Source organism: Procambarus clarkii, chromosome 21, assembly GCF_040958095.1.
Source record: "Procambarus clarkii isolate CNS0578487 chromosome 21, FALCON_Pclarkii_2.0, whole genome shotgun sequence".
NCBI lineage: Eukaryota > Metazoa > Arthropoda > Malacostraca > Decapoda > Cambaridae > Procambarus > Procambarus clarkii.
This window is the reverse complement of record NC_091170.1, coordinates 39,852,437-39,876,517: the sequence shown is the minus strand read 5'-3', so window position 1 is coordinate 39,876,517 and position 24,081 is coordinate 39,852,437. Positions and strand designations below refer to the sequence as shown.

Genomic DNA, 24,081 nt, shown 5'->3' with positions numbered 1-24,081 from the left:
GCGACACTGAGGCGCTGGAACATAAAACTGGCCGCTCTTGGGTCTCTAGTCTTCCCAATGAGTTCCTCGCCCAGCTCCTTCAGGAACTTAAGTGCACATTTACCCCAGGCGCCCAGAGTCTCAGAGCCTATTGGCACGAACCTGTAACAACGTTCAGGTCCCTGTACTTGTTAGTTTTCTGGGTCTCCCTGAAGGTGGTCGCCCAGCCTCCCTCAGCTGCGCTGTAAGGTAGATAGGTATCAGCCAATGTGGATGCACACGTGTAGTCCCACACGACCTGTTTACCTTCCCTCCACGGCTGCAGGGTGACTCCATCTGGGCGTTTTTGGCTGTTGTCAGGCCTGCACAACTGAGGTTCCCTTTGTGCTGGACACCCAGCTGAAGCCAAACTTCTCTTGATGATGTCATTGACTGCTTCATGTCTGGCAATCTTTCCCTGTGTCTTACGACAGATGAGGCCATGGCTGCCGTATTGGTCTGCCCGTGCATGGCCGCAAATACACCGGTGCTCGGTGGAGATAGGGGCGGCAAGGCGCAGAGCAACACCAATACTTAGGGTCCGATGGTCCAGGCGGGTGCCCAAGGCGGAATTAGGGACTGCCAACAGGAAGTCCCCGGCATGGGGAGCTTGCACAGCTAGAAGATGCGCTTTGTCCTTCCTGGAAGCTGCCTCCAGCAATGATGTGGCGATGTTCTCCACTTTGGGGCTATCTCATTTGGACTGTTTGCAGTCATTTGGAAAAGTCGGTCGAGGATGAGAGTTGACAAGAGTGTCCCACTGACCGGCTCCTTCCGCGAATTTGGGATCATGAATCCCAATGAAGTCTCTTAGGTGTTCCGGTAGTATTTCCTTAACTAATTCACCTGTTGCACTGGTCGAGGATAAGAATGCCGGCAATGCTAACTGGGTCGCCTTGCGAATACCTATCCCCCCGAGTCTAACTGGGAGCGTTGCTTGGTCCCATTGGTCATCTTGCAGGGAGAGGTTTAACACTTTCACGGTTATTGACCTTAGGAGTGTATATATATATATATATATATATATATATATATATATATATATATATATATATATATATATGTCGTACCTAGTAGCCAGAACTCACTTATCAGCCTACTATGCAAGGCCCAATTTGACTAATAAGCCAAGTTTTCATGAAATAATTGTTTTTCGACTACCTAACCTACCTAACCTAACCTAACCTAACTTTTTGGGTTACCTAACCTAACCTAACCTATAAAGATAGGTTAGGTTAGGTTAGGTAGGGTTGGTTAGGTTTGGTCATATATCTACGTTAATTTAAACTCCAATAAAAAAAAATTGACCTCATACATAATGAAATGGGTAGATTTATCATTTCATAAGAAAAAAATTAGAGAAAATATATTAATTCAGGAAAACTTGGCTTATTAGGCAAATCGGGCCTTGCATAGTAGGCTGACAAGTGCGTTCTGGCTATTAGGTACGACATATATATATTTATATATATATATATATATATATATATATATATATATATATATATAATACACACAACCATGCTACCAATCCAGTATTTATTCCAGTCTTCACTGAATCAGAACTTATAATTTAATTTAAATACATTGTTTCGAGTCCTGTTTCATATAGATATAATTAAAGCCTTATAAGGTCCCCTTGTTATACCGTGCTCCTCTCATGTGTTGTTGCTTGCACGGTCATAGTCACTGTTCACAGTAGTGTCGCTAGGAAGAGGAGGAAGAAGATAGATGAAGATTGTGTTAATAGAAGAGAATGAGAAGAGGACGAGGAAGGGCAACGGTGGTGTTGTATAGAGTGTGTTGAATAATCCAGGTGTGTGTGTGCTTCACCCCCCCCTCTCGCGGTTGTTGGCATCGATAATTCATGCTCTCACTGCAATGTTATGACTTCTGCATCGTGACTCCCCCCTCCCCCCCCCCCTTTCATTGCCCCCCCGCCCTCCCCTCGCTAACACCAGGCAACTCCTTTCCGTCCCCCTCCTCTCTCCCACATTCCTCTTCCCCCCCCCCTCTCCCTCCCACCACAGTTATCAAAGGTTATCTTCTGGTGGATCTTATTCATAACTGGGATGTGTCCTTCTCTCTGGTAACACCTTCCACCCTCTCTCCGACTCGTCCTCTTATTTTAATGATCTAATTTTTTTGCGTTATGGTCCTCGACGTACAAATTACAAAGTGGCTTACAAATATCCACGTTTTCTATGCATCGGAAGGTTAGGTTAGGTGGGCTACTTGGGTTCTAACGTTTCTGGTTAGGTTAGGAGGGTGGATTTGTTTTTTTACGGAATGACAAATTTAGAGAACGGTTTCCGCATCTCATATCTGTGTGATCCACGTAGTGGAGATCATACGCAGTGTTGATCATACGCAGTGTAGATCATGCGCAGTGTAGATCATGCGCAGTGTAGATCATACGCAGTGCAGATCATGCGCAGTGTAGATCATACGCGGTGTTGATCATACGCAGTGTAGATCATACGCAGTGTAGAACATACGCAGTGTTGATCATATGCAGTGTAGATCATACGCAGTGCAGATCATATGCAGTGTAAATCATACGCAGTGCAGATCATATGCAGTGTTGATCATATACAGTGTAGATCATATGCAGTGTAGATCATATGCAGTGTAGATCAAATGCAGTGAAGATCATATGCAGTGTAGATCATATGCAGTGTTGATCATATGCAGTGTAGATCATACGCAGTGTAGATCATATGCAGTGTTGATCATATGAAGTGTAGATCATATGCAGTGTAGATCAGATGCAGTGAAGATCATACGCAGTGTAGATCATATGCAGTGTTGATCATATGCAGTGTAGATCATACGCAGTGTAGATCATATGCAGTGTTGATCATATGCAGTGTAGATCATATGCAGTGTAGATCATACGCAGTGTAGATCATATGCAGTGTAGATCATACGCAGTGTAGATCATACACAGTGTAGATCATACACAGTGTAGATCATACGCAGTGTAGATCATATGCAGTGTAGATCATACGCAGTGTAGATTATACACAGTGTAGATCATATGCAGTGTAGATCATATGCAGTGTAGATCATACGCAGTGTAGATTATACACAGTGTAGATCATACGCAGTGTAGATTATACGAAGTGTAGATCATACATCATACGCTTTTTATACGCAGTCCGTTCTTCTGATCTGTCAAGCATCAGATATGAGGTGATTTTGCTTAGCCTGAAGCGTTCGAACCTAGGCAGCCCAGCGAGGTTATCGAGACTGATGCTCGTAAGTCCGAGATAGCGTCAGTATTTTGCCATGAATATAATTTCCATAAAGCCCCATACAGTTGTGGGTGCTTTACGATTGTGTCTAAATTGCTGTGCATTAAGTGTGAGGACAGGGTAATTGGGCGCATAATGGTCAAATTCAGGTTGTCCTGTCTGGCGCTGTTTTGCTGTCTCTCGAGACGGAGAAAAATTCATATCTTCCTGTCTTTCGTTCACCTGAAACTTGCTGTCCAACAATGTAAGTCAAATATATTATTTGTGAAAATATGACATTAGTACAGTACATTACTAATTCATTTTGCAGTTTTCCTGTCAACTATACATTAGATGAATATTATATAGAATTTTCCATAGTTATATTGACAGTTGTTTTGGAATGGGGCTGAGCTATATTCTTCCACTTAATTTATATGAAATTTGGCTTATATATTATATGAAGTGAAGTTTACATAGCAGACATAATTAACTACTTGTAAAAGTATATATGCCTATATTTATTGGTAAGACACCTTTTACTTTACTTTTCAATCACTAACTTTACTTAAAAGGAACTTTGTTAACCCGTAACTAATTGCAGACATTTTTTTCTTGCGGATGGAGGGGGTTGGGAGAGGGGGGGGGAGAGTTGTGCTTAAGGCCTGTCAACCTCTGGAGAGTTATCAAGACATCACAATAACTTACAGATCAGTCAGTAAGTATAGTCCCTAGCGTAGACCTGGAATAAAGTCAACTCTTAGTGAGAATACACCGCGAACCGGTTTACATCTCGGTGTGTGTGACCCTGAATGTGTTGAGTCCTTTAAGTACATGGAAATATAAGTTGTAATTTAAAGAATTAAGTTAATATTGATATACGTAATTTGTTGAAAAGGCAAGGGTGTTACTTTATAGGAAGTCTCAGTGCTTTGCGACACCTCACAATCTCATTCCCATTGTCTTACGGTGCACCAGAGTACCACACAATGCTTCCCACCAGTAAACAAGCCTCAGCGATACCATACAATTCAGCACAGTACTTCACAGTGCTCCAGAACACCAAATACTCATAAACAATACCACTCATTGAAAAATGGTACCATATAGTATCTGACAACACCACACAATTCCTTAAATTGCCTATCAATACAATACAATGACAATTCCAGAAAATACCCCACAATACTGTTCAATATGTCAGAGCTCGGTGAAAATTCTGTGACCCACACACCTTTCACACCACTGCTAGCTTCATATACGCTGTAGGCACGTATTTTCACCAATATACATGCACAAAATACAGCCTATGTATACTTGTTGATGTTTCCTAAACACCGCTTCAGCATCCTGAAAAATACATTGCAGCGGGCGGATGTGTACAACATACAGGAAACGATTTTGTATATTTATTTTTGAAAGGGATAATCATTTGGGTGATCTTGTTATTTTGGTGATCGTAACAAGGAATTTGGCCAAGCTGAGTTTGCGAGGGTGGAGCAAATGGTGCGTGACTGGTTGGTAAGCAGGTGGGTGAATGTACCTTATGAACACTGCCTGAATTGATATTTTTTTCCCGTAGCGGAGAAGCTGGAATTTCTCATAGTTGCACATCATGTTATTTTACCTTTCCCCTCTGGAAAACTTTGTTGATATCCGATTCTTGATCGGGTATCTCAAATCGGATATCTGAACTCGCGATCCATCCATCTACTAGCTAGCGACCTATCAACATGCAAGTCATTCATCTCTGCAACTGGTGAAACACCTATATCTCCCCCTCATGTGTCGATGAGGGTGAGTAAGCGTGTGTGTTGCGGATCTCGCGGGCTCCAGTTTGGTGGTCTGTTTCCCTGCCTTGATGTTCTCTTTCCCTGCCTTGATGGTCTGTTTCCCTGCCTTGATGTTCTGTTTCCCTGCCTTGATGATCTGTTTCCCCTGCCTTGATGATCTGTTTCCCTGCCTTGATGATCTGTTTCCCTGCCTTGATGATCTGTTTCCCTGCCTTGATGATCTGTTTCCCCTGCCTTGATGATCTGTTTCCCCTGCCTTGATGATCTGTTTCCCTGCCTTGATGATCTGTTCCCCTGCCTTGTTTATAATTTTGCCTTGTGTATAATTTTATTGATTGTTCAATAACTTTGATTGCTAAATTTCTTTGACTCGTCAATTGCTTTGATTATACAGTTATTTTAATTGTTCTTTCCTGAAACAGTTCTACAGCGCGGGCTGCAAAGACAATGTTTCCCCCCCATTGGATGATGAAGTATATTTGCCATAGAAACAAAATCAAATCGAAGAGACGGAAGTGAGGAAGCGGGAGCACATGAAGAAACAGATAATCCTACCTGAAGTAAAGTTATCTCCTGGGAATACCTAACTACTGTCACTTGTCTGTTTTGATGGTGGTTCTACACGTTGGTGGTTCTACACGTTGGTGGTTCTACACGACGGTGGTTCTACACGATGGTGGTTCTACACGTTGGTGGTTCTACACGTTGGTGGTTCTACACGATGGTGGTTCTACACGTTGGTGGTTCTACACGTTGGTGGTTCTACACGTTGGTGGTTCTACACGTTGGTGGTGCTACACGACGGTGGTTCTACACGATGGTGGTTCTACACGACGGTGGTTCTACACGACGATGGTTCTACACGATGGTGGTTCTACACGATGGTGGTTCTACACGATGGTGGTTCTACACGTTGGTGGTTCTACACGTTGGTGGTTCTACACGACGATGGTTCTACACGATGGTGGTTCTACACGATGGTGGTTCTACACGCTGGTGGTTCTACACGATGGTGGTTCTACACGATGGTGGTTCTACACGATGGTGGTTCTACACGTTGGTGGTTCTACACGATGGTGGTTCTACACGTTGGTGGTTCTACACGATGGTGGTTCTACACGTTGGTGGTTCTACACGATGGTGGTTCTACACGACGGTGGCTCTACACGATGGCAACTCTACACGATGGCAACTCTACACGATGGCAACTCTACACGATGGCGACTCTACACGATGGCAACTCTACACGACGGCAACTCTACACGACGGCAGCTTTTCCTGTTTGACACGTGGCTCTATCTTTACCCTGTACCAACTATGCATATCTAAAGTCTAACACTAAAATATACACCTACACGACCACATCACCGTAAACGAAGCTCTTGGTCTAGGATTTAAAATAAGTTGATGCAGGATAACATCTCCTACCTTGTATAATTCAAGTAGAAACCTTAATGCTAATCCCTAGGCGTTAGTGAGAGAGTGAGAGAGAGAGAGAGAGGAAGGGGAGGGGATTGAGAAAGGAGCTTGAAGATAGGAGATGAGAGAGTGGAGATGGACAGAGGAAGATGGGTCTCCTGTACCCTGATGGCGACACTGGTGAGCTAACATGTCTTCGTGTCAGTAGGCAACACTTCCATGACTGAAGAAATAACATGTTCCTCGCGTGATAGGTACACCTTGGACACCCCTAGGCAGAGAGTATTTCGGGAGGGGAAAGTGAGATGGAGGGCCATAGGAGAGAGGGGGGAAGGAGGATTTCAGGGGGGGGGGAAGGGGAGAGGGAAGTGGATGGATGTGGTGCTGTTGTTCTCCGCGATGTTCGGGCGAGGAGTTATTTAATCAAATGCCAGAGGTATGAATATTAATAGGAATTAGAGCAAGGTGAATGGATGGGCTACAAGCGGCCTACAACCGCACCCCTGGCACTCAGACCGCCCCTGTTCCTGCCACCACCACCACTGTTGCTGCCACCACCACCACTGTTGCTGCCACCACCACCACTGTTTCTGCCACCACCACCACTGTTGCTGCCACCACCACCACTGTTCCTGCCACCACCACCACGGTTGCTGCCACCAACACCACTGTTGCTGCCACCACCACCACTGTTTCTGCCACCACCACCACTGTTGCTGCCACCACCACCACTGTTGCTGCCACCACCACCACTGTTGCTGCCACCACCACCACCACTGTTGCTGCCACCACCACCACTGATGCTGCCACCACCACTGTTGCTGCCACCACCACTGTTGCTGCCACCACCACCACTGATGCTGCCACCACCACCACTGTTGCTGCCACCACCACCACCACCGTTGCTGCCACCACCACCACTGATGCTGCCACCACCACCACTGTTTCTGCCACCAACATCACTGATGCTGCCACCACCACCACTGTTTCTGCCACCACCACCACTGTTGCTGCCACCACCACTGTTGCTGCCACCACCACCACTGTTGCTGCCACCACCACTGTTGCTGCCACCACCACCACTGTTGCTGCCACCACGACTGTTGCTGCCACCACCACTGTTGCTGCCACCACCACCGTTGCTGCCACCACCACCACCACTGTTGCTGCCACCACCACCACTGTTGCTGCCACCACCACCACTGTTGCTGCCACCACCACCACTGTTGCTGCCACCACCACCGTTGCTGCCACCACCACCACTGTTGCTGCCACCACCACCACTGTTGCTGCCACCACCACCACTGTTGCTGCCACCACCACCACTGTTGCTGCCACCACCACCACCACTGTTGCTGCCACCACCACTGTTGCTGCCACCACCACCGTTGCTGCCACCACCACCACTGTTGCTGCCACCACCACCACTGTTGCTGCCACCACCACTGATGCTGCCACCACCACCACTGTTGCTGCCACCACCACCACTGTTGCTGCCACCACCACCACTGTTGCTGCCACCACGACCACTGTTGCTGCCACCACCACTGTTGCTGCCACCACCACCACCACTGTTGCTGCCACCACCACCGTTGCTGCCACCACCACCGTTGCTGCCACCACCACCACCGTTGCTGCCACCACCACCACCGCTGTTGCTGCCACCACCACCGCTGTTGCTGCCACCACCACCGTTGCTGCCACCACCACCACTGTTGCTGCCACCACCACCACTATTGCTGCCACCACCACCACTGTTGCTGCCACCACCACCACTGTTGCTGCCACCACCACTGTTGCTGCCACCACCACCACTGTTGCTGCCACCACGACTGTTGCTGCCACCACCACTGTTGCTGCCACCACCACCGTTGCTGCCACCACCACCACCACTGTTGCTGCCACCACCACCACTGTTGCTGCCACCACCACCACTGTTGCTGCCACCACCACCACTGTTGCTGCCACCACCACCGTTGCTGCCACCACCACCACTGTTGCTGCCACCACCACCACTGTTGCTGCCACCACCACCACTGTTGCTGCCACCACCACCACTGTTGCTGCCACCACCACCACCACTGTTGCTGCCACCACCACTGTTGCTGCCACCACCACCGTTGCTGCCACCACCACCACTGTTGCTGCCACCACCACCACTGTTGCTGCCACCACCACTGATGCTGCCACCACCACCACTGTTGCTGCCACCACCACCACTGTTGCTGCCACCACCACCACTGTTGCTGCCACCACGACCACTGTTGCTGCCACCACCACTGTTGCTGCCACCACCACCACCACTGTTGCTGCCACCACCACCGTTGCTGCCACCACCACCGTTGCTGCCACCACCACCACCGTTGCTGCCACCACCACCACCGCTGTTGCTGCCACCACCACCGCTGTTGCTGCCACCACCACCGTTGCTGCCACCACCACCACTGTTGCTGCCACCACCACCACTATTGCTGCCACCACCACCACTGTTGCTGCCACCACCACCGCTGTTGCTGCCACCACCACCGTTGCTGCCACCACTACCACTGTTGCTGCCACCACCACCACTGTTGCTGCCACCACCACCACTGTTGCTGCCACCACCACCACTGATGCTGCCACCACCACTGATGCTACCACCACCACCACTGTTGCTACCACAACCACCACTGTTGCTGCCACCACCACCACTGTTGCTGCCACCACCACCGCTGTTGCTGCCACCACCACTGTTGCTGCCACCACCACCGCTGTTGCTGCCACCACCACCACTGTTGCTGCCACCACCACCACTGTTGCTGCCACCACCGCTGTTGCTACCACCGCCACTGTTGCTGCCACCACCACCGCTGTTGCTGCCACCACCACTGTTGCCACCACCACTGTTGCTGCCACCACCACCACTCTTGCTGCCACCACCACCACTGTTGCTGCCACCACCACTGTTGCTTCCACCACCACTGTTGTTTCCATCGTCGCTGTTGCTGCCACCACCACCACCGTTGCTGTCACCACATTACCAGTGACACCACAGCAGCACTGCCACCACAGCACCACTGCCACCACAGCACCACTGCCACCACAGCACCACTGCCACCAAAGCACCACTGCCACCACAGCACCACTGCCTCCCCAGCACCACTGCCACCACAGCAGCACTGCCACCACAGCACCACTGCCACCACAGCACCACTGCCACCACAGCACCACTGCCACCAAAGCACCACTGCCACCACAGCACCACTGCCTCCCCAGCACCACTGCCACCACAGCAGCACTGCTATCACAGCACCACTGCCAGCACAGCACCACTGCCACCACAGCACCACTGCCTCCTCAGCACCACTGCCACCACAGCACCACTGCCAAAACAGCACCACTACCACCACAGCACCACTGCCACCACAGCACCACTGCCACCACAGCACCACTGCCACAACCACCACTGCCACCACAGCACCAATGCCATCACAACACTGCCACCACAGCACCACTGCCACAACAGCACCACTGCCACCACAGCACCACTGCCAAAACAGCACCACTGCCACCACAGCACCAATGCCACCACAGCACCAATGCCACCAAAGCACCAATGTCACCACAGCACCACTGCCACCACAGCACCAATGCCACCACAGCACCAATGTCACCACAGCACCACTGCCACCACAGCACCACTGCCACCACAGCACCACTGCCACCACAGCACCAATGCCATCACAACACTGCCACCACAACACCACTGCCACCACAGCACCACTGCCACCACAGCACCACTGCCACCACAGCACCAATGCCACCACAGCACCACTGCCACCACAGCACCACTGCCACCACAGCACCACTGCCACCACAGCACCACTGCCATCACAACACTGCCACCACAGCACCACTGCCACCACAGCACCACTTCCACCACAGCACCACTGCCACTACAGCACCACTGCCACCACAGCACCACTGCCACCACAGTACCACTGCCACCACAGCACCACTGCCACCACAGCACCACTGCCACCACAGCACCAATTCCACCACAGCACCACTGCCATCACAACACTGCCGCTACAGCACCACTGCCACCACAGCACCACTGCCACCACAGCACCAATGCCACCACAGCACCACTGCCACCACAGCACCACTGCCACCACAGCACCACTGCCACCACAGCACCACTGCCACCACAGCACCAATGCCACCACAGCACCACTGCCACCACAGCACCAATGCCACCACAGCACCACTGCCACTACAGCACCACTGCTACCACAGCACCACTGCCACCACAGCACCACTGCTACCACAGCACCACTGCCACTACAGCACCACTGCCACCACAGCACCACTGCCACCACAGCACCACTGCCATCACAGCACCACTGCTACCACAGCACCACTGCCACTACAGCACCACTGCCACCACAACACCACTGCCACCACAGCACCACTGCCACCACAGCACCACTGCCACCACAGCACCACTGCCACCACAGCACCACTGCCACCACAGCACCACTGCCATCACAGCACCAATGCCACCACAGCACCACTGCCACCACAGCACCACTGCCATCACAGCACCACTGCCACCACAGCACCATTGCCACCACAGCACCACTGCCACCACAGTACCACTGCCACTACAGCACCACAGCACCACTGCCACCACAGCACCACTGCCACTACAGCACCACTGCCACCACAGCACCACTGCCACCACAGTACCACTGCCACCACAGCACCAATGCCACCACAGCACCAATGCCACCACAGCACCCATGGAGAATCGGTTGGGAGGGGGTGAATAATTACTAATATTTGGCAAATAATTCAACATAGTCTTATCCCGACCTGTGACTATCCCGTGTTCCTGACCATTTCCTCTACAGACTGAGCTAAGACTAGAACCAAATTTCTTACCCCTGTACTGAGGAAGGAGGTGGGTAGAGGGGGGAGGGGGCAATAATAATAATTTCGGATAATTTAATAATTTATATTATTAACATTAACAATAACTTCTCTTTAATAAATTAAATTGATTAGAAAACAATAATAATTTCGGGCGTTTCTGCCCGAAACGCTGCGCGTACTAGTGGCTTTACAAGAATGTTTACACCATGCTATGTAGCCTCACAAACCCAATATACCTTCTTGTATATATAAAAATAAATAAATAAATAAATAAGGCTGTAATTCACATCTTTATTTGTCATCGACATGACACCTTCTCCACCACCTCCTCCACCACCCCGTTCTCCACCTCCTCCTCCACCCCGTCCTCCACCTCCTCCTCCACCACCCCGTCCTCCACCTCCTCCTCCACCACCCCGTCCTCCACCTCCTCCTCCACCACCCCGTCCTCCACCTCCTCCTCCACCACCCCGTCCTCCACCTCCTCCTCCACCACCACCTCCTCCACCACCCCCTCCACCACCTCTCCTCCACCGCCTTGTCCTCCACCCCAACTCATCATGTTTACATCCTTGCCCCTGAGAATTATGGAGCCAGTATTAATTGTATTCCTGGACTCGGGTGAGTTGGAATCACGCAGGTCGGGTTCTTTGTATCTCAAAGGAATATCTACCCTTAACGCGTGTTGCTATGAGTTATGGTGATTGCCGGCGATGTGCTTGACGCTGCTAGTGACGGCTCGTCGACCGCTTCGGAGAATGCTAGTTGGAATGGTGGCTGCCGCGGGTGGAGTAGAGGGGAAATGTGGGAGAGCTAGCGAGGGGAAAGCGACAATGGAGTTAGCAATTGGGCATTGGGATATGTGGGGTTTGTCTATTATGTGTGGTAACCAAGTGTTCGGTTATCCTAAATAATCAGTTTACGAGGTTTGGGTAATATGTGGGATTCAGTTATCCAAATTTGGTTATCTATGCCCCCATTATATGGTGTAATTATCCAGGAATTTGTTATCCCAGGACTCAGTTATCATGGATATGCTTGTTCGCAATATTAATGATCCAGGGACAGGTTACAAAGGAAGAATTAAAAGCGAACACAGAAGAATGATGTTGCATTTAAGATCAATTTTGATTCCTTCATGCAAAAAGAGGGTCCTATTGACTATTGTCTCAGAACTTAGCGACGTCATAGGTGGAGCGATGACGCACTATCTTGAACATTGTCTATCTCAGCAGATGTTAAGTAATTTGTGACAAAACATTATGTTGCAGATTGCTGACAAATTCTGATGTCATGAATAAAATTGGAGAGAGATCCGTATAATCTCCTTGATGAGTCACGGCATTTCCAGAGCGCTTTGATCACTGCTAATACGACAATTATATCAAGTAGGGAATTTGCATGTTTGCCTGTTTAATTGCTTACGTACATCTTATTTTGCAGTTGGGTGTACTAATATATATATATATATATATATATATATATATATATATATATATATATATATATATATATATATATATATATATATATATATTATATATATGTATATATATATCATTACATTATATTAAGAACATGAATTGTTGACTTAGTTAGGTTAGGATAGGTTAGCTTAGGTTTAATGAAATTGATTTGTTAGTTTTAACTCAAATTTAAACGCAAACAACTATAAAGACAAGGAAAAGGTGTCTTTATTAGCAAGCAAGTAGTGAGACAGGGGGGAGGAGGTAGCCAACCTATCCACTACCCAGAGACATAAGTACAAAACTAGACAATCACATGAACTATTCAGTATTTTTAGGAGAGAATGTCCGGAGTTGAAGGCCAGACGCGTGGGACCAGCCTCACCTAACTTTGACACATGAAGCATGTGGGGTAATGGAATGTTATACACCAGTCGGAGTCGGCTCCAGTACGACACTAAGAAATATCGGCATTTAATCGCTGGAGAAATATGGAGAGGGGAAGAGAGGGTGGATAAAGAAAGATACGTGAGACGGGGAGACTGGGAGAGAGGAAGGGGAAGAGAGGAGAGAGACCCGGGCGCTGCGGGATACCTACTTTTGTAAGTCAATATTTGACATATATTGATCTGACACCCGACTGACACGGTAAATATTTTATACTGCTTATTATAAACGGTATTTTCTCTCAATGATAATAATAATAATATTAATTTATATATTTCATGCAGTTTTTAGGCGTAGGTAAGGTTAGACTAAATGTTTCGGTCACATTGATTTAGGAAATGTCAACAGATACAATATGGATGGGAATATAGCGCATTTCGAATCATCTCTTTGATCAACTAAGTATTGCAAGTAGACTATATACAAATACATTATGAGAACGGTGACTATTTGTTTTGATAATGGGCTCAGGAGGAGCCCAACTCCAGTCAACTCTGTTTTACAAAGTGAAAGGCATTCACGAGTCGGTGAACCACAGTGACCGATAGCCCTAGTATGATGTGGGCTTCAGGGACAAGATGACCTGTCCCCTGAAGCCCACATAAAAAAGATATCATTAGCAGAACATGCTCGGTTGGCCAACATTAGAATCGACTTCAGAAACTTGTGTAACGAATCATATTGGACCTTGTACACCACATACGTCAGACCACTCCTGGAGTAAGCCGTTCCAGCGTGGAGTCCGTACCTAGTCAAGTACAAAACGAAGTTGAAGATCAGAGGTACACCACCAGAATAGTACCCGGGTTGAGGGGCATGAGCTACAAGGAAAGACTACTGCAATTAAACTTCGCCTCACTACAAGACAAAAGAGTTAGAGGAAACACAATTACAACCTTCAAGATTTTCAGGGGAATTGACAAGGTAAACATGCGAACACAAGTTATTTCACACGGGCAGTACACGAACAAGGGGACACAGGTGAAAACATAGTACCCAAATAAGCCTCAGAGACATTCAAAAGAAGTTTTTCTGTGTCAGAGTAGTTAACAAATGGAATGCATTAGGCAATGACTTGGTGAAGCAGACTCCATACACAGTTTCAAATCTAGATTTGATAGAGCCCAGGTGGCTCAAGAATCTATACACCAGTTGATTGACAGTTGAGACGCGGGACCAAAGAGCTAGAGCTCAACCCCCGTAAGAAGAACTATGTGAGTACAACAAGGCGAGTACACACACACATTACCTGACGTCATTGTTCCTCATTTAAAAGCCGAGACACGATAACAATTACGAACACAAAGACATTTTAACATTTATCATCTGGCCATTCACCAGACGAGTGAAAGGTAGGCACAGTAAAGCAAACAGAGAAGCAGTGGATACACTAGAAGCTGAAGACGAAGAAGAAACGAGCAAAGATAAGAAAGACGTGGGCATAGTGTGGTTGTAAGACGAGAGACGAATACTATAGAAAGAGAGAGATAAAGAGACAAAGAGGATATATTCAGAAACTGAGAATAGAGAGAGAGGAGGCAAATAAATAGAAGAGCAAAAAGAATAAAAAATACTCGCAATGCTGTCGTTGTTTAACTTTACATTTATTATATTAGTTTAAACCAAGAAATAATTTTATTACTCAACAAGGAACTCGTTCGTGATGTTACTCTCAGGCCATTGTAGGAAGAGTTGTACCTGATACTTCTCTCAAGTTATTTGAACCTTTTTGTGCATAATTCCTTTGTGCAACTACCCATACATAACACCTTTGTGCAACTACCCATACATAATACCTTTGAGCAACTACCCCATACATAATACCTTTGAGCAACTACCCATACATAATACCTTTGACCAACTACCCATACATAACACCTTTGTGCAACTACCCATACATAATACCTTTGAGCAACTACCCATACATAATACCTTTGAGCAACTACCCATACATAATACCTTTGTGCAACTACCCATACATAATACCTTTGACCAACTACCCATACATAACACCTTTGTGCAACTACCCATAAATAATAACTTTGTGCAACTACCTATACATGATACCTTTGTGCAACTACTTTAACACAACCTTTGTAACTAGTGGTACATAGTAGCTTTGTAAGTCCTTGTATACTTGTACATAATACCTGAGTGCGTGCACTGGTACATGATATAACTCAAGCTATTATGACTTTGTTTATACTAAATATTACTATCAGGAAATTTTTGTGTTTCAAAAATTTGTTTCTTCCAAAGGTAACACGCGTATGTGTTACCTTTGGAAGTGTTTGTGCGTAATATTGTTCTAAGTCCATTGTTGGAAGATATATAATATTCTTCTCGTGCTATTGTATCCTGGCTTGTATGTCTTGGCTATTGAATCCTAGCTTATATATCCTGACTATTGTATCCTGGGTTGTATATCCTGGCTATTGTACCCTGGCTTGTATGTCCTGGCTGTTGTATCCTGGCTTGTATGTCCTGACTATTGTATCCTGGCTTGTATGTCTTGGCTATTGAATCCTAGCTTATATATCCTGACTATTGTATCCTGGGTTGTATGTCCTGACTATTGTATTCTGGCTTGTATGTCCTGACTATTGTATCCTGGCTTGTATGTCCTGACTATTGTATCCTGGCTTGTATGTCCTGGCTGTTGTATCCTGGCTTGTATGTCCTGACTATTGTATTCTGGCTTGTATGTCCTGGCTGTTGTATCCTGGCTTGTATGTCCTGACTATTGTATCCTGGCTTGTATGTCCTGACTATTGTATTCTGGCTTGTATGTCATGACTATTGTATTCTGGCTTGTATGTCCTGGCTGTTGTATCCTGGCTTGTATGTCCTGACTATTGTATTCTGGCTTGTATGTCCTGACTATTGTATTCTGGCTTGTATGTCCTGACTATTGTATCCTGGCTTGTATGTCCTGACTATTGTATTCTGGCTTGTATGTCCTGACTATTGTATCCTGGCTTGTATGTCCTGACTATTGTATTCTGGCTTGTATGTCCTGACTATTGTATCCTGGCTTGTATGTCCTGACTATTGTATTCTGGCTTGTATGTCCTGACTATTGTATTCTGGCTTGTATGTCCTGACTATTGTATTCTGGCTTGTATGTCCTGACTATTGTATCCTGGCTTGTATGTCCTGACTATTGTATTCTGGCTTGTATGTCCTGGCTGTTGTATTCTGGCTTGTATGTCCTGACTATTGTATTCTGGCTTGTATGTCCTGACTATTGTATTCTGGCTTGTATGTCCTGACTATTGTATTCTGGCTTGTATGTCCTGGCTGTTGTATCCTGGCTTGTATGTCCTGACTATTGTATTCTGGCTTGTATGTCCTGACTATTGTATTCTGGCTTGTATGTCCTGACTATTGTATCCTGGCTTGTATGTCCAGACTATTGTATTCTGGCTTGTATGTCCTGACTATTGTATCCTGGCTTGTATGTCCTGACTATTGTATTCTGGCTTGTATGTCCTGACTATTGTATTCTGGCTTGTATGTCCTGACTATTGTATTCTGGCTTGTATGTCCTGACTATTGTATCCTGGCTTGTATGTCCTGACTATTGTATTCTGGCTTGTATGTCCTGGCTTGTATGTCCTGACTATTGTATTCTGGCTTGTATGTCCTGGCTGTTGTATCCTGGCTTGCATATCCTGCCTATTTGAAATCTCTGGTAGATATTATAGATGTATTTACTGGTAGCTTATCTCCGCACCAGTTTACTGTACTGATACTCAGGCAAACTTGTATTACATGCTCACACTGGTTTATAAAGCACATTTTAGGTGCTGAATTACTTTATCTTTCAATACATGGTAAGAAAAGTAGATGAAGAGAATTAAGAAGAGCAACAACGTTATGAGGGAATAATAAAGAAATAAATAAGAGCAAGACAATAGACAAAGAAGAGAGGGGCCGCAATAGAAAGACAAATTGAGGTTTTTACTTCTCAAGATATGAGCCGTAAGTTTGAGAGGAATGTTTCTGTATTGCCAAAATGCCACCAAGCAAGAGGCGCCTAATATTGACATATTTACTCTTCACTGATTGGTCACAGTCCGAAAAAGTGTTGAATGCATTCATACTTCAGATAAAAACACGTATATATCTTCCCCTCTCCCTCTCTTTTTATATCAAAGTGCATGAATATGGCAGCTCTTTATATACCAAAGGACACAAGCAATTAAGTGCAACAAACAGGTCTGCCGTTACTCACAGGCCACAAGGCTATTCGATCTGTTTATTTGGAGTACTTATCTTCCTGTCTAAAGTGTTTGGAAGCCTCTGAAAATTTGAAACGTGAATGGGCATTATAAGTGGTGCGGACTCATTAATCACTGTGCAAACCCCAACAAGGAGAAGGTTAATGTAGGCAGACTTTATATAGCTGATATATTTAATGGGAACATCTGGTATGTCAAACAGGCATCAGTCATGCATAGACTGATGTCAGTCACGAAGCATATATCAGTTACCAGTCGTGTCTGTAGACACGGATTATACAGACGATGAGCCACAATAACGTGGCTGAAGATGTGAAGACTAAACCACACACCAGAAGATAAGGAGGCGACGACGTTTCGGTCCCGTCCTGGACCATTGTCAAGTCCATTGTGGTCCAGGGCGGACCGAAACGACGTCGTCTTCTCATCTTCTGGTGTGTGGTTGAGTCTTCACACGGATTATACTTACGGAGACATATCTAAGTTGACATTAATCAACATCACCGTAACAAGGTAACTGAGGAAAGGAGGATAGAAGCACAAACCAGTGAATCTATACGATGGTACAACATGGTTGCAGCTGGCAATCCCAATCATTATGGCCGAAGAGGCGGAGGACGAGGGAGAGAATCAGTAATAGCGAGAATCCGTCTTGGATACAGATATCCATGGAGATATGGAACGGAAACAATAGTTGATCAGCGAAGTTGCAGAATCTGTGGTGAGAGTGATGGACACCGCCTTGACCACTACATGAGAGAGTGTGAACACCTGAGAGACATCAGAAATATGTGTAGAATAACAAATCCCACATTGTTTGAGTTGGGAAAACACTATTTGTCATATATTGATACTGTTCTTAAAAGATTCCCCCATTTTGCACCCGCAAGATAACGTAAGCTTTTAAGGGTTGATAGATGTTAATCTTCTTGTTTGAGGAGCTGTTCACTTGAGACAGTTAAGCAAGTCCCAGCTGTGTCTGGGTACAAGTGACAGGATGAACAACCCAGTGGGTTTTCTTCCTATTGGGGAGTGTTGTACATGCTGCTATGGCGGTATGTCCACTCACAAGATGAGTGGCGCTGCCCAATAAACTCGCCCCTCGGGGCTAAATTTAAATTTAAATGAATCATTCCGAGTCAGACACCAATCTTACCCACGGTAATCCACAAATATTTTCTTCCTTTAATAATTACAATGATGAATGCTGGCCCTTGGCTGCCTGCTTTGACCACACTGACCGTTGTCCTCCACCACAAACGACACCATCTCTGTCCGGCTACACTGACCTCAAGTGACCTTTGTCCCTTGGCACTGACAACACTAACCCTTGTCCCAGCCGTACTGAAACCTTGTCCACCTGCACTGACCACCCTGCAGCACTAGGAGTAGCGGCGCTTAACACAAACAGTGACCGGAGCAAGTGGCTACATATACAACTTGGACGTTAATATAAAATACATGTAAAGCTTACATCTGTCTTGGGATGCCGACCATTATCAGGTATTTATGTGGAGTCTCGTCTTAATGGGGAAGAATAGACTAGTTAAGATGATGCAGATCTAATTACTTTGAAGAAAAAAAACAAAAATAATCAGAAGTAACACTGAAGTAATTACGTTAAACGCACATTTGTGCCCAAGTTTCGACTGGTAAAAAAGCCACAATTATTTGTAACAAATATGGTAATTACAGAGCGGGAATAAATCGTCAATACAAAAGCGTCTTATTATTTTCACAGCGTCGAAGAGGCAGGCAATAATACGGTCATGTTCAGTGCACATTATTTTGCGGATTCCGGGTCTTAATCAGAGCATTGTAGCCATGGCAGTCGTTCTAGGACGCAGAAGCAATTAATATTAAACCCTTCTATTAGCTTCCCCTTCCCCTCCCCCTTCCCTCCCCCCTCCCCCTTCCCTCCCCCCTCCCCCTTCCCTCCCCCTCCCCCTTCCCTCCCCCCTCCCCCTTCCCTCCCCCTCCCCCTTCCCTCCCCCCTCCCCCTTCCCTCCCCCCTCCCCCTTCCCTCCCCCTCCCCCTTCCCTCCCCCCTCCCCCTTCCCTCCCCCTCCCCCTTCCCTCCCCCCTCCCCCTTCCCTCCCCCCTCCCCCTTCCCTCCCCCCTCCCCCTTCCCTCCCCCCTCCCCCTTCCCTCCCCCCTCCCCCTTCCCTCCCCCTCCCCCTTCCCTCCCCCCTCCCCCTTCCCTCCCCCTCCCCCTTCCCTCCCCCCTCCCCCTTCCCTCCCCCCTCCCCCTTCCCTCCCCCCTCCCCCTTCCCTCCCCCTCCCCCTTCCCTCCCCCTCCCCCTTCCCTCCCCCCTCCCCCTTCCCTCCCCCTCCCCCTTCCCTCCCCCCTCCCCCTTCCCTCCCCCCTCCCCCTTCCCTCCCCCCCTCCCCCTTCCCTCCCCCCTCCCCCTTCCCTCCCCCTCCCCCTTCCCTCCCCCCTCCCCCTTCCCTCCCCCTCCCCCTTCCCTCCCCCCTCCCCCTTCCCTCCCCCCTCCCCCTTCCCTCCCCCCTCCCCCTTCCCTCCCCCCTCCCCCTTCCCTCCCCCTCCCCCTTCCCTCCCCCCTCCCCCTTCCCTCCCCCCTCCCCCTTCCCTCCCCCCTCCCCCTTCCCTCCCCCCTCCCCCTTCCCTCCCCCCTCCCCCTTCCCTCCCCCTCCCCCTTCCCTCCCCCTCCCCCTTCCCTCCCCCCTCCCCCTTCCCTCCCCCCTCCCCCTTCCCTCCCCCCTCCCCCTAAAATGATAACAATGGAATGATCATGTTAAACGTGTATTTGTCTTCTAATGTGACTAATATGAAAAAACAAAAAGAATTTCCGATCGTGTTATATATATATTTTATTGTCAATGAGTTTCGCCTCGTGTCAGAAAGGTGTTGGTGGGTGGGCGTGACCGTTCCAGCTGGCAGATGACCTAAGTCTTCCGTAAGGCGGCGTCGACGATGGCAGCCCCGATGAGGCGACCGTTTATACTAATGCATGGCCGTAATCTTCGGCATTTGTCGAAATCAGAATGGGTTGGGTCTGAGGCGGGTTCATTTATCATTCGTACCGTGCAGTTGATATGTAATTGGTATAGGAATTAAAAGTCAAAAGATACTGGTTAAATCTCTAATTAGGTTGCGGCTTAAGCAGTTCATATGATATATGCTAGTTTCTCGTGCTCTATATTATGTGGGTTACGTGGGGGCCGAGGGACGGGTATCCGCCGGCAGGTCAGAGAGGTGTAAGTATCGTGGGTTGGAATGGTGATTAACGGCGGTCTTGTACACGGGGGGTTGTCATTATCTGCCGCCGGGAAAACGCGTTATTCTGGTTACCCTCAGTCGGCCTCAGACTGCAATATTTTTTCTGGTTTGGCGTCGGTGCGCTGCTGGTTAGTCGAGGGGTAGTGACTCACTGTCCTAGGGTGGGGGGAGGGGGGCACGCACGCCCGCCCGCGCGCACACACACATACACACACACACACACACACCCATACTCAGTTTCTGTGATCGAGCCACAGAGATATTACAGGAAAGAGATGGTCCAGATAGACTGCATCTATCTGGACCTAAAAAAGGCTTTCGACAGAGTTCCACATAAGAGGTTGTTCTGGAAACTGGAAAATATTGGAGGGGTGACAGGTAAGCTTCTAACATGGATGAATAATTTTCTGACTGATAAAAAATGAGGGCTGTGATCAGAGGCAATGTATTGGACTGGAGAAATGTCACAAGTGGAGTACCACAGGGTTCAGTTCTTGCACCAGTGATGTTTATTGTCTACATAAATATCCATGTAGACATGATCTACCAGTTTTTATACAGAATTATATGAACATGTTTGCTGATGATGCTAAGATAATAGGAAGGATAAGAAACTTAGATGATTGTCATGCCCTTCAAGATGACCTGGCAAAATAAGTATATGGAGCACCACGTGGCAAATGGAATTTAATGTTAATAAATGCCACGTTATAGAATGTGGAATAGGAGAACATAGAGCTCACACAACGTATATATTATGTGAGAAATCTTTAAAGAATTCTGATAAAGAAAGAGATCTAGGGGTGGTTCTAGATAGAAAACTATCACCTGAGGACCACATAAAGAATATTGTGCGAGGAGCCTATGCCACGCTTTCTAACTTCAGAATTGCTTTTAAATACATGGATGGCGATATACTAAAGAAATTGATCACGACTTTTATTAGGCCAAAGCTAGAATATGCAGCGGTTGTGTGGTGCCCATATCTTAAGAAGCACATCAACAAATTGGAAAAGGTGCAAAGACATGCTACTAAGTGGCTCCCAGAACTGAAGGGCAAGAGCTACGAGGAGAGGTTAGAGGCATTAAATATGCCAAAACTAGAAGACAGAAGAAAAAGAGGTGATATGATCACTACATACAAAATAGTAACAGGAATTGATAAAATCGATAGGGAAGATTTCCTGAGACCTGGATCTTTAAGAACAAGGGGTCATAGATTTAAACTTGCTAAACACAGATGCCGAAGAAATATAAGAAAATTCACTTTCGCAAACAGAGTGGTAGACGGTTGGAACAAGTTAGGTGAGAAGGTGGTGGAGGCCAAGACCGTCAGTAGTTTCAAAGCGTTATATGACAAAGAGTGCTGGGAAGACGGGACACCACAAGCGTAACTCTCATCCTGTAACTACACTTAGGTAATTACACTTAGGTAATTGCACACACACACACACACACACACACACACACACACACACACACACACACACAGGGGCCTGCTAGCCTCATGGATAGCGCGCAGGACTCGTAATTCTGTGGCGCGGGTTCGATTCCCGCACCAGGCAGAAACAAATGGGCGAAATTTCTTTCACCCTGAATGCCCCTGTTACCTAGCAGTAAATAGGTACCTGGGAGATAGTCAGCTGTCACGGGCTGTTTTCTGGGGTATGTATGTGTGCGTGTGTGGTGTGGGGAAAAAAATAGTTAGTAAACAGTTGATTGACAGTTGAGAGGCGGGACGAAAGAGCAAAGCTCAACCCCTGCAAAACACAACTAGGTGAATACATGTAATGGCATCAGATGTGCAACAGGAGCTGTCGGCATGCTGTCCAACGTCCCTGTATCCTTCATAAACTTGAACAAGGGGGCTTTTGGTCTTTCTGGGCCCTGTATACAGTGAAGGTAAGACCCACTCTTGAATATTCATACACAGCATGGAACCTGTACCTGAAAAAGGTCTAAAGATATTCAACGAGGCTCGTCCGTGAGCTGAAGGGATCGAGCTATGACGGAAGACTAAAAAAAACTGGAGCTTACCACTGGAGAACAGGAGAGATCGGGGGGACATGATAACAACATATAAGATTCAAAAGAGTACTTGACAAAGGCTAAGCAGCGTTATTCTAAGTTAGAAACGGCAGAACGAGGCGTCATAGACCGAAACTAAAGACGCAAACGAGTCAAAGAGATGACAAAGATCTTTTTCAGTGTCTGAGATGTCAATAAGTTGAACAGGTTAGACGTAGAAGTCCTTGAAGCTAACTCAATTCTGAATTGTAAATACAGATATGGTAAAAGCGTGAAAAAGAGTCATTGCATTCATTTAAAAACGTTAGGAAAATGGGATTAAGAGCCTAGTATGACCTTGCAAGCACATTTAGGTGAATATTTACACACACTCGAGCGTGTTATCTAATGTGAACATTCTTCAGAGTAAATATTTAACATGTCATTTTTGCTAATATAATCACATCACTAGGCTATTGGCGGTCTGTTTACCTAAGTCATAGCTCTTCATGTGTTTTGTTAGACATTTAAAGTAAACATATTAATAATAGTACTAATAACGGAACCCACGCGTGGAAAGAAAGGAAAGTGACACGTATCCCAACCTGTCCTCAGGCTAGGCTCGTTAAAACCGGCGGCCGTTCCCAAAGATGCAGTCATCAGTTATGGTTTACTTTATATTTACAACTGATATTTTCTCAGATATCTGTTATTATTATTATTATATACTACAGTTTGTTAAATTGTTAGGCATAAGTTAGGCTAGGTTAGTTAGTTAATTTATATTGGCAATTAATTGTATTTGCAATACGTGGATAAAGCTCTTGTAGACGGGTTATTCGTGGAGAGGACGTGAACGAAGCGCTAAAAGAGAACAGTACATACGTCGGTTGTGAGTCGTGTCTAAAGTGGTTTTCGTTCATAAACGGAGTTTGGTGGGTGCGTTAACTAGCATTTGCCATCCGTTGATGAGGCTAACTTGGTAAAGGTTCAGGATGGGGGCGTCAGTTTTCTTTCTTTTCATTTATGTAAATTGGGTTATTTACTTTTAGTGACGTTATGTTTACTTATTGTCACTTATTTGAGACAACAAGCGGTACTACAGAGTGATTAATGAAGGTCATACTTAATTGTTTGTGCGCGAGATCACACTTCCACGCTGAGTTGGAGAAGATTAGGGTCAGATCAGACAATTGACTTGGGCAGGAGTCTCACACAGGATGTGTCTAGGTCACGTGATTCATGGCCATTGAGCACGTGATTCAGAGTATGAGGCATTGGGCAGTTGCCATAT

General features: G+C 46.9%; 1 long non-coding RNA gene across 1 annotated transcript in view; it reads left to right on the top strand.

The window, feature by feature from the left end:
* Window positions 1-5,702, top strand: part of LOC138367025 (uncharacterized) — a 27,357-nt gene extending 21,655 nt beyond the window's left edge. Inside the window, exon 3 of the long non-coding RNA XR_011229298.1 lies at window positions 5,470-5,702. This is a non-coding gene — a long non-coding RNA (uncharacterized lncRNA). The remainder of the gene's footprint in view (window positions 1-5,469) is intronic.
* Window positions 5,703-24,081: the final 18,379 nt, after the last annotated feature.